Below are 15,315 nucleotides of genomic sequence, written 5' to 3' on the forward strand. Positions count from 1 at the left end.
GGCCAGAGGCGTGTAAGGGCAGGCAATGGCAGGGGGAGATCACAAGTGGGGAGTGGATCTTGGGAAGAGGTAGCTCAGGAGCATTTGGGGGGGGTGGGACAGTGTGTGTGTGGGGGGGACATTGGGGCAAGAACAGCAGGGTGGGGGATCACAGGTCTGGGTGCTTGTGCCCCCCAACCCCATGTTTTGGGCACTTCTGTGATTCTGGGCTAGGAGAGCTGGGTCCACCCCAGAGCAGTGTGGAGCCAAGGCAAGGGACAGTCCGTGTTAAAGACCCGGAATAAAGTGATGGCTTGGCTGGTGGGAAAAACAGCTTTGTCATTTGTGAACTCCGCCTGCAAGTGCTGGGAGCGGAGGCGTGGGGAGCTCCCTTCCCCATATGCTGAATTTGCCAGTGACCTGCCGCCTGGCACGTGGTTCCCTACCCACTAACTTTGAGCCACTCACCTGCCTGTCACTGGACCATCACACTTGATTTCATCTGGACACAAAGCGCCATCAAGCAACCGAAGGCACTATCTGCCCACTGGAATGGTGCCAAGCCCACATGACCAAGGCAAGACTTGTCCCTGCCAGCCCTTGCTCTGCCCATTGGTAACACTCAGAGGGTATGTCTACACTACCCTCCTAGTTCGAACTAGCGGGGTAATGTAGGCATACCACACTTGCAAATGAAGCCCGGGATTTGAATTTCCCGGGCTTCATTTGCATAAGCGGGGAGCCGCCATTTTTAAATCCCCGCTAGTTCCACGAGGTGTACCGGTAGTTCGGAATAGGAACCTAGGTTCGAACAAGCGGGGATTTAAAAATGGCGGCTCCCCGCTTATGCAAATGAAGCCCGGGAAATTCAAATCCCGGGCTTCATTTGCAAGTGCGGTATGCCTACATTACCCCGCTAGTTCGAACTAGTGGGGTAGTGTAGACATACCCAGAGGGCTTTAGCGAGGAGGCCCACATTGTTCCCATTTTACAGCTGGGGAAACTGAGGCACACTGGGAGCTGTGACATGCCTGAGGTCACACACCAGGCTGGACTAGAAGCTCAGTTTCCAGTGGTTCAGGGGCTGTGTACACAGGTAACAAAGACTGGGCTGGCAACACAGACCAGCATAACCTGGCTCGCTGCAATGTGATTAATGTGGGGAATAACCACGGTGGGGGAAAGGGCTTCAGCAATCACACCCTGTCTAGCTTGTGCTGCAATCAAGCCACCCTTGCTCAAAGGAGACAGTCCTGGGAGCTGCCCGCTGGCCCACGGTGCAGCCCAGCTAATGGCAGCGAAGGGCAGAGACTGATACCTGGCAGCCATCCCCTACCCCCGCTTCTCCCATCATCTAAGCCCCGCCCCCAGGCTTGCTGAGGCCTATGGGGGGAATGCTTCAGACCTAGCCAATTCACTCCCCTCACACCGCAACACCAGCCTAGAGGCACCACAGGGCCTGGCCCCTGGGTCCCCGCAGTGTGGGAGAAACCAGGGCCTGACCTGACCCCAAGTGCAAGGGATCCACTTGAGGGAGGGCCCTAGCACCAAAATTTCACTGGTGCTCAGGAAGCTACAGGGCCTCTCTAGGGGGCGCTGGCTCCGGTTCAGTCCCAGGGCAGGGGGCACAGGCTGGGTCATGGATGGGCTCTGGGGATCCATCCTTCTGGGGGGCACCAGCCCCCCTCTAACCCTATGTGGCAGTATAGAACCACAGAACAGTAGAGCTGGAAGGGATCTCAAGAGGTCAAGTCCAGTCCCCTGCCCTCACGGCAGGACCAAGCACTCAGGGCCGCTCAACACACGGCCCATGGGCTGCATGCTGCTCATGGACAGTTTGTTTGTGCCCCGCGGTGCAGTTTGGGTTTCTGTGGCGATCAACACATGGCCGGCGAGTGGGAGCCAAAACCAAAAAAGTAGCCAGTGTAATGATCTTGTCTTGAGATGCATGTTAATAGTTAAATTCTTGGACTGTCATTGCTCATGCGGTGGGAATGGAGAAGGCGGAAGGTGAGCACCTCTGGGCAGTTGCAAAGGTTGGAGAGGGATGGAAGCCAGATCCAAGATCAATGAGCCCTGGGAAGTGGGCCCATTGAAAGGAGACTGGACCTGTGGATGCCTTGGGGGTCAGCAGCAAGGGCCTGCTTTGGGAAGCCCCCTCTTTGTAGGTGAATGTGGCAGCATTGAGACACCACCCAGAAGCAGGCGCCACAGACACTAACTGCAAATGCCTTGGGTGGCTCTCACGGATCTTGCACATGAATAAGATGGTAGATCTGTAGGAAGGGGGGCAGTGGCATAGTGAGGGGGCCAGAGGGGTCAGTTACCCCTGGGCACCATGCTATGGAGGTACCAATTTAATCCCATTCTGCTCCCCCTGTCATCCCTCAGCTCACTTGCTCCTACTCGGCCTGCCCCCGCAGCTGGAACCTCCTCACTGCCTCCCTGCTCCAAGCCCAACCCTCCTCCATCTCCACCGGCAGGTTAGTGCAAGGGGGAGCCCGGGCTCAGACGGTAGGGGGTGGGGGAAGATGTGGTACAAGGAGCAAATGGGGAGTGTTTTCCACCACAAAGCCCCATCCCTCCAAATTTGCAACCCCTGGACCAGGTAGCAGAAGAGGGAGCGAATTGTGTTTTCAAAACGCCATCCCTCAGAATTAGCAACCCCTGGACCACAGGACCCCATCCCTCCTTATGTTAGACACAAAAGGCAAAACAAAAACAGCAGCTGTGGCCATTAGCAAAAAGGCAATTAGCAAGGAGGGAGCAAATCAGGGAGCAAAGTATGAGTGTTTTGGCTCAGGGAACCCCGTCCCTAATGTTAGACACAAAAAGCAAAACACAAGCCTCCGCTGCGGTCATTAGCAAGAAGGGAACAAATTGTGAGTGTTTTGGCCCACAGAACCCTGCCCCTCAGAATTAGCAACCCCTGGACCAGGTAGCAAGTCCTGAGCAGTAGCCCGGAATTTCGGAAACCGAGGCAGCCAAGGAGGGAGAGGGGGGTGCGGGTGGTCCGCAAGCCGGGATCGGCCGCTCGGGGCTGCGATTTGAACCCCAAGGGGCGTTTCCAAGGGGCCCCTGGGGGAGGCGCATTTCCCCGGGATCCGGCTCCACGGCGCTTTGGCATTTGAAAGGGGCGACGCCCCAGCTGATCGCCAGCTGAGCGGTGCGGCGCTGCCCTCCCGCTCCCATTGGCTGCCTCGGCCTGACGGTGGGGGCTCGCCTAGTCCTGAATCCCCATCGGTCCCGCCCGCACTGATCTGCGCTGGGAGCATCCGGGACGTTCGCTGGGGGCGCGGAGTCGCCAGCACAAGGGTCCTTCTGGCTCCGAGAGCCGCAGAGACAGGCCGGCCGGGGCCATTTCCCGCTGGGGGGGGGGGGGGGAGCTCGCTCTGCCCCGCTGGGGCTGGCACCACCTGGGGGGATTTATTGGGCTCCCCCAAGCTTGGGAGCCGCCCGAAGCCAGTTCTGCCTGCAAAGTGCCCCGCCCTGCCCGGGGAGAAGCCTCACCGCGAACCGTCCGCTCGCTCCGCCCGGCCCGCGACGCGCTGCCTGGCTCCAGCCTCCGGGACACCGCGCTCTGCGTGGGGACGGGCGGGAGGCTGCCTTTTTAAGGGCTTCGGGGGGGGGGGGGGACACTGGCTCCTTTCGCTTTCACTTTCGCTGTCCCCCCTCCCCAGTGGGGCCGGATCAACCCGCAGATCAATGACGCTAGAACAGCGCACAGGGAGCTGCGCCTGCGGGGGGAGGGGGCACCCGCTTTAGCAATTCGACTGTGCTGGGGCACTGAGTTCGTGCACCTCCCGGGGCGCCACAAGCCAGGGCTGATCCGAGGGGGCGCTGGGGCGCGGGGGGGACGGAGCTGGCTCCCCGGCAGGAAAGGCAAAGCAGCCGCCTGCACCCGCACTGGGTGGACAAAGTTAAGCCCCCGGCCACAAGGGAACCCGCGTCCTCCCTCTGCCGCCCACAGCCCAGTCCCCGCCGGCAGAAGGGTTTTCGGCAAAAGCGCCCGCACCCGGCGCTATTTCGGCGCGCCCCTTATTCCGAAACATCCTGGCCTCGCTGTCCCCATGAACCTCGTTGCAGGAGGAGCCGGGGCCATTTGGGAACCAAACAGTGAGGGCAGGGGGCTGGATTCGATGCCTCTCGAGGCCCCTTCCCGTTCTAGGATTCTGTGATTCCGAGTCTAAATGCTGGAGGGCAGCCAAGGGAGAGAGAAGCCTGATCTCCCCTGCCCCTCCAAGAGTGGGGCTCATGGCCCGGCGGGCAGCCCAAGCCCCCCTGTGCGAGGGACGGGGGCTCTGTCCCCAGTGGCTTTCTCTTTGTTGGCAGCGTTCACACCTGCTGCTGGGTCGCTCCAACTCCTGCCACCATGGTGAGTGTGGGAGGGGGGCCAACCCCCAGAAATCCCTCCACTCGCATTGCTCACGGGTGGGGCTTAGGCCAGGGGGCAGAGCTGGCACAGGAAGGAGTGGAGCAGGGACGGGGTGCTTTGGAGAAAAGATACGGGCAGGGCCTGTGGCAGGGGAGTTGCCCTGGCCCTCATGCCTGGGACAATGGAGGAGGTTGCCCCAGGCCCAGCACCCCCCATTGGGATGGCCCTGCTCGTGGGGACTAGACATTTTGCTGACAAACATCAATCACATGCAACCACTTTTAGTCCCAGCCTTGCTGCTAAACTCTGGGTGGTATCAACAAAGCCTGAGGCAGCAGCTTCTTTTCTCTCCCCCTGGTTCTGCTTCTTGTGTGTGATCCTGCTGGAGTCTATGCACTGACCCTGGGACATGTTGTGACCTTCCAGTGAGAGTCCTGGTGGTTATAATTTAATGTCTTCTGCGTGCATCTGCATGTGTGAGGAAATAACACATCATTCCCCTAATGAAATTAATAAGGTGCAGGTTTAAAACAAACAAAGGAAGTATTTCTTCACCTAACATGCTGCCAACCAGTGGAACTCCTTGCCACAGGATAGCGTAAAGACCAGGACTTTAATAGGGTTCATAAAACAGCTAGATAAATTCATGGAGGTTAGGTCCATCAAAGGCTACTAGCCACACTGGGCAAGGGTGGTGACCCTGGCCTCTGTTTGTCAGGGGCTGGGAATGGGTGAAGGGGAGGGACACATGAGGATTCCCTGTTCTGTTCACTCCCTCTGAGGCACCTGGTATTGGCCATTGTCCGCTGGGCTGGATGGACCTTTTCTGCCTGGCTGTTCCTCTCTAAAAAAAATAATTCTAATAATAAAACAAATTCCCCAAAACTCCCGAGGCAAGTCCCCAGACTGCAGTGATGTCCGATGTCCGACAGCGAGCTTGGCCACAGGCACATTTTGAATATCTTCCCACCTGCGGAGATCTGCATGTGGAGAAGTTTCCCAGTCACACCTCTAGGACTGTGGGAAACGTCCGGAAAACAGTGAGGCCAAGAAATGCCCCTCAGGGAGCAGGCCTCTCTCCCCTCCTCTCCCCGCCCCGCCCTCTTGCCCTTGGCCAGTGGAGGCCCAGTGCTCAGCGCTGCTCCCGCACGAGTTCACCTCCCAGAAAGGGGGCGGGGAAGGCCCCTTGCTGGTCTCTGCAGCCCCTGCCCCCGCTGTGCCACCTCCATCGCCGATGGCCCTGCGCCGACACCTCCGGCTGCCCCTGCCGCCGGGACCTCTGTGGTGGGTGGGGGCGCCCGCTCCCAGATTTCGGCTCTAGCGGGAGCAGGCCCGCCCTTCCCCGGACACGCGGACCCCTCGGCCCGCGCTCGCCCTGCGCCGGGGGGGTCTCCGCCCCAGCGAGCCGCCTCCGCCCCGAGCCCAAAGAGCGGCGAGGGGCCGGTGTGAGTAAGGTCGCTACGCCGGCGAACCCGGTTCCCCTTGGAGGCTGCGCTCTTCCCTCCCGGGCTTCGTGTGTCCTGCAGCCCCCCCCCCCCCCCCGCTGCTTTTCCAGGCCCCGCCCCGGGCTCTGCGGTGTGAGGCCTCTGCGCTCCCCCCTTTCCTGCAAATCAGCCCATGCCCGGGAAGGCCCCGTGCCAGGGAGCGGGGGAGGGGGGGGGATTACTCAGAGCCCGGCATGGAAAACAGACGCCGCTGATCATCTCTCACCTGCCTTCCCCCAAGTCACGTGTCACAGATCCTCCGTCCTCCCCCCCCCCAGCAGCATCGCTCCCCAGCCACGTGTGGGCCCCTCCCACAAAACCGCCCCCCCCCCCTGCGTGCAGTGCCCAGAGGCTCCTGCGGAGAAGGCTCGGGGCACAGCAGGGCCCCCGCCCCTTTCCTTCCCTCTCAGTGGGGGGTCTCGGGGTGCCGAGTGTCCCAGGGGGAGGCAGGGTCTCACCCTCCTGCTTCCCCTCCCTCCCTTCCCATCCTGCCTCCAGATCAGTCCTTCTCCTGCCCCCTTGCATGCTGCAGGGCCTAGGTGGCCCGTGGGGGCTAAATCCTGCCCGGCCCCCACCCCAGGACTTTTCCCCAGCATTTGTTGGTCTCTGTGCTTCTGTGCTGGGGGAAATCTGGTGGGGGGGGGGGCCCTGGCTGCCATCAGGGGGTGTAGTTACTGGTCCCCCAGCCCCCACCCCTCTCACCAAAGATCACCCCTCCTGGGTAGTTAATGCCCCCCCCCCCGGGCCAATGCTAGAAATGCACAAGGGCCTGCAGGGGGAGGGTCTCCCTAACCCTTCACTCATCTCGCCCCTTCAGGCTGCTGCCCCTGAGCCTGAACCGGGAGACGCTCTGTCCTGGCCTCTGGCTACAATCCCCAGGCTGCCGCTGGAAGGCAGTATGGCCTAATGGCTAGGGCACCAGTCTAAACCCTTCTGCTAGGCCCCAGAGACAAGGGCTGAATTTCTGGCTCTGCTACTGACTCCCTGCAGGTCCTTGAGCAAGTCCCTCTGCCATGCCTGGTCTCTGGTGCCCATGTGTGAACAAGCGGGGCGGGGGCGGGGGGGGAGCTGTATTTCCCTGCCTGTCAGGATGCGGTGAGGGAGAGGTATGACTGAGAGGTGGTCCTGGGCACCCCATGGCTAGAGCCCCTGTGATGTAGAGCAGGGTGCTGGTCGCTAGGCTTGGGCTGTCCCCCTTCCCCCCACATTGGTGCCAGACACTCCCGGCCCATTGGAGGGTGGCCGGCTGAGCCCTAGTGGCTTTGGGCACCAATCAGGAAAGTGATGAGGGACAGTGGGGGTTACACAGAGCCCCCCAATCTCTAGTTGGCAGAGGCAGAACCCTCAGCCAGCGCCATGTCTGAGGGGCATTGGGGGCACAGAGGCAACTCCGAAGCTTCCCCCATCAGTGCGCCCTCCCAAGGGAGCTTCCGGGGGGGGGGGGGGCACCCAGCCAGAGACAGACACAAAACCACAAAACCCCATGCCTGCCTCTGGGTTCGGACTGCGGGGCCTGAGTGCAGACTCTGGCCCTGCAACATGGAAAGCGGAAGTTAGGGAAGGGCCTTGTGCAGCTGGGGAGGGGCTGCGAAAGGGACTTGGGGGGGCTTGTGCAGCTGGGGAGGGGCTGCGAAAGGGACTTGGGGGGGGCTTGTGCAGCTGGGGAGGGGCTGCGAAAGGGACTTGGGGGGGGCTTGTGCAGCTGGGGAGGGGCTGCGAAAGGGACTTGGGGGGGCTTGTGCAGTGTGGGAGGGGCTGGGGAAGGGGCTTGGAGGGGCTCGTGCAGTGGGGGAGGGGCTGGGACACCAGCAACTGGCGTCTGGACACCAGCAGCGACTGGTGGGACTGCATCATCCTGGAGTGCTGGGGAGACAGACAGTGAACCCAGAACTTCAGGATGAAGAAGGACACCTTCCTGGAGCTCTGTGAGTGGCTCGCCCCTGCTCTGCGGCGATGAGACACTCACATGAGGCCCGTCATCCCCCTCCAGAAGTGTGTGGCCATCTCCCTGTGGAAGCTCTCCACGCCGGACAGCTACCAATCCGTCAGGAACCAGTTCGGCATGGGAAAATCCACTGTCAGAGCGGTGCTCATGCAGGTACGGCACCCACCGGCTGCTGGGCCAGGCAGGAGGGGGGCTGCAAGGAGGGGATGGGCTGCCCCAGGGAAAACGGGGGAGGGGAGGGGAGGAGGCAAAAGTGCCCCGCACTGGAGGGTTCGGTCTGTCCCGGCCGTACTACACACCGCCCACGGGGGTTGCTTCTGGGAGTGGGGTGTGGGGCAGTGCCAGAGAACAAACACTCCCAGCCACCCAGGCGCCCCAGTGATTCGTGGTTTGCTGTGTCCCTTTGCAGGTGGTCAAGGCCATCAACCGGGTGCTGCTCCACAGGGTGGTTCGCCTCGCCGACCCTCGGCTTCCCCAACTGTGGGGGGGCCATCGAGGGGAAGCACATCCACATCCGTGCTCCGGTACACCAGGCCTTCCAGTACATCAACCGCAAGGGGTACTTCTCTGTCCTCCTGCAGGCCGTGTGTGACCACCGGGGACAGTTCACGGACATTAATGTGGGCAAGGCACACGACGCCAGGGTGTTCTGGAACTCCTCCGTGTGCCAGCGGCTGCACGCTGGACCTTCTTCCCCAATCGCTACATCAGGGTCAGGGACGTGGACATGCCCGTGTGCCAGGTGGGGGATGCAGCCTACCCCCTACAGCCCTGGCTGATGAAGCCGTACACGGGGCACCTCAACCCCTCCCGCCAGGCCTTCAATGCCAGGCTCACCAGGGCCTGCATTGTGGTCAAGGAGGTCTTCGGATGCCTGAAAGCCAGATTTAGGTGCCTCCTCACCCGCCTCGACCTCGCTGAGCACAACATCCCTCCCGTGGTGGCAGCATGTTGTTTGCTGCATAATTTGTGCGAGCAGAAGGGGGAGGCTTTCCTGCCAGCCTGGATGGCTGAGGCTGACCACATGGCTGGCCAGTATGCTCAGCCCCGCACCTCCGCCATCCGGGAAGCCCAGCGGGGGACCATCCAGATCCGGGAAGCCCTGTGGGAGAGCTTCCAGGTGGAGGAGGAGGACTGAACTCTCCCTGCATGCCCCACTGGGGCCTTCTTCCACCCTCCCCCCCTTTCCCTTCCCTAACCCCCCTTCCTAATGTCAAATAAAGACACCTGTTTTGACAACAAAAATCTCTTTTTATTTTACATAACTGGGGTGGGGGGAGGGAGGAGTGAGGGTGGGAGAGGGGAGGGGAAACCTGGGAGGAGGGAGCTGGAAATGGGTGGAAGGGGAGGAAGGGAAAGGAAAGCTCAGGCTTGGGGGTCCTGCTGGCTCTCCCGTCTCACAGCACTGTGGGGGCGGGGGCGTCGGGGGGGAGTGGGTGTGGAGGGTGGGGCAGGAGGGACAGGGGGTGCGGAGAAAGTGGGAGGAGGAGCGAGAGCTGGGATGGCCACAGGGGTCGGTGCAAGAGGAGGCAGGAACCTGTCCACCAGGGACTGGAGGTGGCCTCTGAGGCACGGCCCTGCTCCTCCAGCGCCTCCAAACTCCGCTGCCGCAGCCACAGGTCCTCCTGGACCCAGTGGTCCTGGGTGCAGAGCTGGTGCTCGAGGACCCGCAGGTGCTGCCGCTGGTAGTCCTCCTGGTTCCTGGCACACCTGCTGGCCCGGGTGCGGGTGGCTGTTGCAGGTGCGGTGGTGCGCCCTGCAGTCCCAGGTGCCGCGGCTGTGGTGAAACAAGAGCAGTGGTCAGTTCTCCCTGGGGACACGGTGGATGAAACCCAGCCCCCTCTGCAAGGTCAGGGCCCCTGCATGACACCCAGCTGCTGCACCAAGCACGGTCCCTGGGCTCCCTCTCCCCCCACCCTCCCATACACATAAGGGGAGTTTGATGGCACTCACATGTGGAGCCCTCCCTGGCCTCAGACGACACAGCCGATGTGCTCTGTGGGGTGCCTCCGGGGTCCTGGGTCCTGGGCAGGCCCCCTGCAGGCTCCTGGCTCTTGGCGTCCTCCTCCTCCTCCTTGGTGTCAGGGACGGGTCCCTCTGCCCCGGGGTCGATCACCACCCGGGGGGCATGGATGGCGTGAGCCCCCAGGATGCAGTTCAGGGCCTCAAAGTGGGACAGGCCTCCGGGTCGGCCCCTGGCTGGCAGGCCCGGGAGTAGGACTGTTGCAGGTCCTTGATTTTACAGTGAACCTGCTCCCGGGTCCGCATATGGCCTCTGGCGGCCAGGCTGTCAGCCATGCGGCTGTATACGGCTGCGTTCCTGTGGCTAGTGCGGAGATCGTGGAAGTTGGAGGCTTCCCCCCAAAGTTCGATGAGGTCCACGATCTCCGCACTTAACCAGGCGGGCACTCGCCTCTTGCGGCCCCGGGCAGGCTCCTGGGAGCCGCCAGCCTGGTCCCGGGAAGAGGCAGAGGGCTGGGTGGCAGTGGGTGGCTGGCTCATCCCGTGCCAGGTGCAGGGTCTGCTGGCTGGGTGCTGGCAGGCTTGCAACTGGCACAAGCACTGTAGCCAGCCCATGCCCCTTTAAGGGGTCCGGGGCCAGGAGGGTGGCAGAAGAGTTCTCCTGGTTTGGCCAGAGTGGCCACCAGGGCAAGCTGGGGAGGGTTAGCCTCCCACTAGTTCGAATTAAGTGACTACACAGCCCTTAACTACTTAATTCGAACTACTTAATTCGAACTAGGCATTAGTCCTCGTAGAATGAGGTTTACCTAGTTCGAATTAAGCACCCAGCTAGTTCGAATTAAGTTCGAACTAGTGGTTTGTATGTGTAGCGCCTATTAAAGTTAATTCGAACTAACGGCTGTTAGTTCAAATTAACTTTGTAATGTAGACATACCCAGAGAGAGAAGTGACATGGCATTAGCTTGGGAAAACACCATGAACAGAGTTCATAATGCCCCACGAGCAACCATCCCAGCTCAAACGGATTGAGCGATGTCTTTTGCCTCTCAGGCTCACTAGTCCAGCAAGGTGAGGGTTCCATTCACTTAACCAAACTTTCCCGTACCCCACTTCAAACGCCCCACCTACAGCTCTGCCCAGTCAGTGCAGACCCAGACACAGCACTCTGACAACTTCCTTCAGAGAATCTGATGTGATACCACCTGTGTGCTGCTCCTGCTGCCCGCTGGTCGTTCCCGCCAGCAGGGAGGAGCCTTGTTGGAGTGTTCTCCTTTCCCACAACTAACTGACCTAGAAGACAGACGTCCCTGTGGAGAAGGGAAGAATTGGCAAAAGGGTTAGTAGGCACACAGCAGGGGAATTAGCTCAAGTGGTAGAGCACTTGCTTAGCATGCAAAAGGTAGTGGTGGGATTAATACCCAAATTCTCCAGTGATTGGGGAATTCCCCCTTCTTCTTCTATAGGCAGAGCCAGCCAGAGGGCAAAGTGCCGCCAGTGGCCCCTCTTCCTACTTACTCACCCCAAAAGCCACCACGGCTTAGTTCCAAATCTGTAAATCTCCTTGCACGACGGATAGCGCCTCTTCTGAAATAGCTGTTTTGCAATAGCCAGAGTGTGGATGCTCCACTGCTGCTATTTCAAAATAGCTCCTGCCCAGGGTCATTCAGAGTAATTACTGCCCAGTGCCTCCTGGGGCTCTAAGTCGAGGTAGTGCGTCCACATTAGGGCTTCCTGACTTGGACTAATTTTGAGCCTTCCCTGCAGTGTGAACGTGCTACTTTGAAACAAGCTATTTAAATGTTTTCTTTCAAAATAGCTTTAAAAGTAAATGCGCTGTGTCGACGAACCCTGAGAGCTTAGAGAAGGGGAGGGAGGCAGGAGCAGGGGGAGAAGGCTCCATGACTGTGTCAGAGGGAGGCTCTGCCCTGGCCAGTGGGGAATCGTTGCCTCTCCGAGGAGCCCTGGCCTGGTGCCTCAGAAAGGTAACGATTCCCCACTGGCCAGGGCAGAGCCTTACACAGTCATGGAGCCTTCTCCCTGTGACCCTGCGTCCCTCCCCTTCACTCGGGGCACGTCTACACAGCTGCTGCTAAGAGTCCTCTGGTGCTGCCAGGGAGGGGCCTCACTGCGAGAGCCGCCTGGGCAGGTTCCTGCCACAGAGACACGTCCCAGAGCAGGACGGATGCTCAGACCGACACTGAGTGTTGCTCAGCGCTGGGGTGAGACAGGGAAGGACAAAAGGGTCTAACGGCACCTGCAGCCTTTTAGAACAGCCCCCGGCCCCACCCCCAAGTACCAGCCCTTCCCTCTGCCCTCACTGGGCTACACTGAGCACTGCCTGGACTCAGGCCTCCCCGGTGCCAGCCTAAAGGCTCTGGAGAAGACATGGCAGCTCTGTGGGCAGAGTCCTGAGCCCCTGGCTGGGCAGGGCTCAGTGAGCAGCTGTGGGGCTGGGTGGGGGAAGCACTGGGGGGACTAGCTACAGATGGAGTCGTGGTTCGCATGGCAGCCGGCCAAGGAGTTAAGCTGGGTTTGTGGATGTTCTTTACTGCTGCCCTGTCTCTGTTCTCTGACTCGCCCCTTTCCCATCCCCTGGCCCTGCCCGGCTCTGACTCCTGCCTGGCTGCCTCCCGCATGAGCTGAGCTCAGGGGCCAGGGGAGTGACCTGCTCCACTGACACCTCCCGTCCGTCTGCTCCATCACTCACTGCATCCCAGGGAGCAGAGCGATTGTGTCCTTGAGTGGCCTGTCTCCATCGCTTCTGTCACTGCCAGGCTGAGTCCCAGCAGCTTCCTGCCCCAGCATCGCTGGCTTTTCAGGAGACAAAGTAGGAAGAGGGAGGGGCCACTGGAGACATTTAGCCCCCTGGCTGGCTCTACCGGTGAGAAGTAAAATGGGAATTTTTCCCACCCATGGAGAATGTGGGTATTGATCCCACTACCTCTTGCATGCAAAGCAAGCGCTCTACCACTTGAGCTAATTCCACTGCAGTAGGACTACCCACCCTCTTGGAGGCTCTTCCCTTCTCCACAGGGATGTCAGTCAGCTAGTCGAGGGAAAGGCGAATGCTCCAAGGAGGCTCCTCCTCACACTCGTGCTTGTGACCCTCATTGTCTGTCTGGCCTCAAGGGCAGATCTCCAGAAGGAGACTCCCTGCAGCAAAGCCATGGGGGGCTCTGAGACTCCCTGCAGCAAAGTCTCTGAGGTTTCCGCTGCCCTGCAGCCTGTCCCACCTGGCCATTGTCATGGACTCTCTGTGAGGTCATCACCTCCCAACCTCCTTTAGCCAATAAGCTGGGGGGCTGTGAAAGGCCCTTGTGATGTCACTGCCACACCCACCCCTGCCCTCCAGGGCTAATGTCCTGCCCCAGGCAGCCCCTTTGCATGGCTGAGCTGCTCCCAGGGCTGAAAGTGACACATTTCTTACAGGGACTGTTCTATTGGGCACCATCCCTTGGGCATAGGGAGGCTCAAGGCAGGAAGTTGGGGGAGGGGTTGTGATAGGACAGTACCTGTAAGAAATTAAAGTGTGGAGTGGAGGGTGGGAGGCTCAAGGTAGGTACTTGGGGAGTGTGTCAGTGGGGGGTGGGGCTCAGGGCAGGGGTGAGGATGTGGGAGTATATGGGAATCAGGGCACAGGATTAGGGATGTGGGGGGTGCTTGGGGCTGGGATTGTGTGGGTGTGTGTTGAGGGGATCAATGGGACTAGATTCCCAGCTCCCTCTGCTCCGGGCTCCCTGAGGCCCTTTAACACACAAGGGCTTTCTCTGCAGCGCACTGAGAAGAGGAACCCCTGAGCCAGTGATGCCGCTTTGCCCAGGTTGGCAGGGACAGAAAGCAGGCTGGGTGCCCAGTAACCCAGACAGATGTGCACATCTGCATGCAAGCAGCAGCTGTTTTGGGGCTCCAGAAATCTCCCCCTAGATCTAATTCCCCACGTGCCAGGCACCAGTCAAAGCCAGGTCTCCGGGGTCTCAAGCAGAACACTGCGGGGGGTGGATACGTGTCTATTTGAGGCAGGTTCCTCACTCCAACATGCCAGACACGTACTGTGGCACAAAGACCAACGGTCCCTGCACAAAGTGTGTCCCAGAGATAAGCGTTAGCCCCCGGAACAAGCATCTCCCTGCAGAAGAGACACCCCTGGTCTGGAGCCAACAAGCCCAGGAGCCACCCAGCTCAGGATCCCCAGGCGCTGACACAGACTCCCTGGCACAGGAGAATCCCAAGCCTCAGTTCTGCCGGCCAGAGTTTTCTCCTCTTCTGTTTCTTGTCAGCTCCCTGCAAAACACCTCACAACGGTAGATGAGGGTGAGTGGGGATAAACCCAGCTGGGCTGTAGAGCGGCTGTTAGGCGGGGAAAGAGAGGTGCTCCCGCCGCCTCCCTGAGCAACTCACACATGTAAGAAAACTGCCATTAGAGGTCTCTGCATAGGTGTCAGGATGGCCGAGTGGTCTAAGGCGCCAGACTCAAGGACCTGTCTTTCCCTTAGTTGGGTGTTCTGGTCTCCAAATGGAGGCGTGGGTTCAAATCCCACTCCTGACACATAGTCTATTTGTATATCATCTCTTTTATGTCTAGAGAGGTGACCTTATTTCCCCATTTCTCCTGACATTGTAGGAGCCCTTGCTCCTCCCACATGCTCATGAAAGCATTTATTTTAGGCTACATCTACACAGCAGCGTTCCTTGGGCATAACGGCCATTACGCTGCAATAACAATGGGAGCGTCTACACAGCGATTCCATTATTCCGACGTCTGTAACGCTCCATCCAGACCAGTGGTCTGAGGAGCCAGGAGGTTTCCAGGCTGCAGACAGACAAGCCCACAGGCAAAGACAAAGCAAAGTCCCAGCTACTTCCTGCTCAGCCCAGCGGGGTCTCTGTGTGGCCCCCAGACCTTTTGTTTGCCGTTCCCCAGGTGCAGGGGCCCAGATTCAGCAACACTCACAGGCCCCACAGGAGGAGGCTGGTTTGCTGCTTCACCCCACGGCCCAGCAATGAGCCCCCAGACTCGCCCTGTGCTCGGGGAGCCAGGTTTGCCGTGTGAATTGTGTGGGGCAGGTAACATCAGGCCTGGGCACTGGGATTATTTACCAGTTTCCCTGGGGGCCCTGCTGTTTTCACAGCACAAATATCTTTCCAATCACCCCCTTTCCCAAGCTGAGAAGAAGTTCCATGTACTCCTGGGAGCTGCTGTTCCAAAGAAGAGGCATTTCCCGTGGAAAAGATGGCCAAGCCCAATCCCCTACACAGAGCCCCAGAAAATACCAATGGACACAGGGCACTTGTAACGCTCCCTCTCGGGCAGCGCTACGGAATGGATCCGGCTGGCCATTGGGCTGACTAACCCATCAACAGACGAGTCCCCGTGAGACTTCTCAGCCCAAGTGCAGAGACTGTGGAGTCTCCCACTCCCAGCCCAGGGGCAGAGGGGCAGCGCCCTGAGGAGGCGGGTCCCGAGCAGCAGAGACCTTTGAAGGGAACGGAGACGTAAGGTAAGAAGGAAGGAGAACAAGTCACCTCTTCCAAGGTGAGATGTGATGGGAAACTACCAGACCCGGTGCAAG

At 59.9% G+C, this 15,315-nt stretch overlaps 1 non-coding gene across 1 annotated transcript; it reads left to right on the forward strand.

Moving 5' to 3' along the window:
• Positions 1 to 14,182: 14,182 nt before the first annotated feature.
• On the forward strand, positions 14,183 to 14,291 carry TRNAL-CAA (transfer RNA leucine (anticodon CAA)). Its single transcript has 2 exons — positions 14,183 to 14,220; positions 14,246 to 14,291. It is a non-coding gene; the product is annotated as a tRNA-Leu (tRNA).
• The last annotated feature ends 1,024 nt before the right edge of the window (positions 14,292 to 15,315 follow it).

This window comes from Pelodiscus sinensis, chromosome 19 (assembly GCF_052426305.1).
Source record: "Pelodiscus sinensis isolate ZL-2025 chromosome 19, ASM5242630v1, whole genome shotgun sequence".
NCBI lineage: Eukaryota > Metazoa > Chordata > Testudines > Trionychidae > Pelodiscus > Pelodiscus sinensis.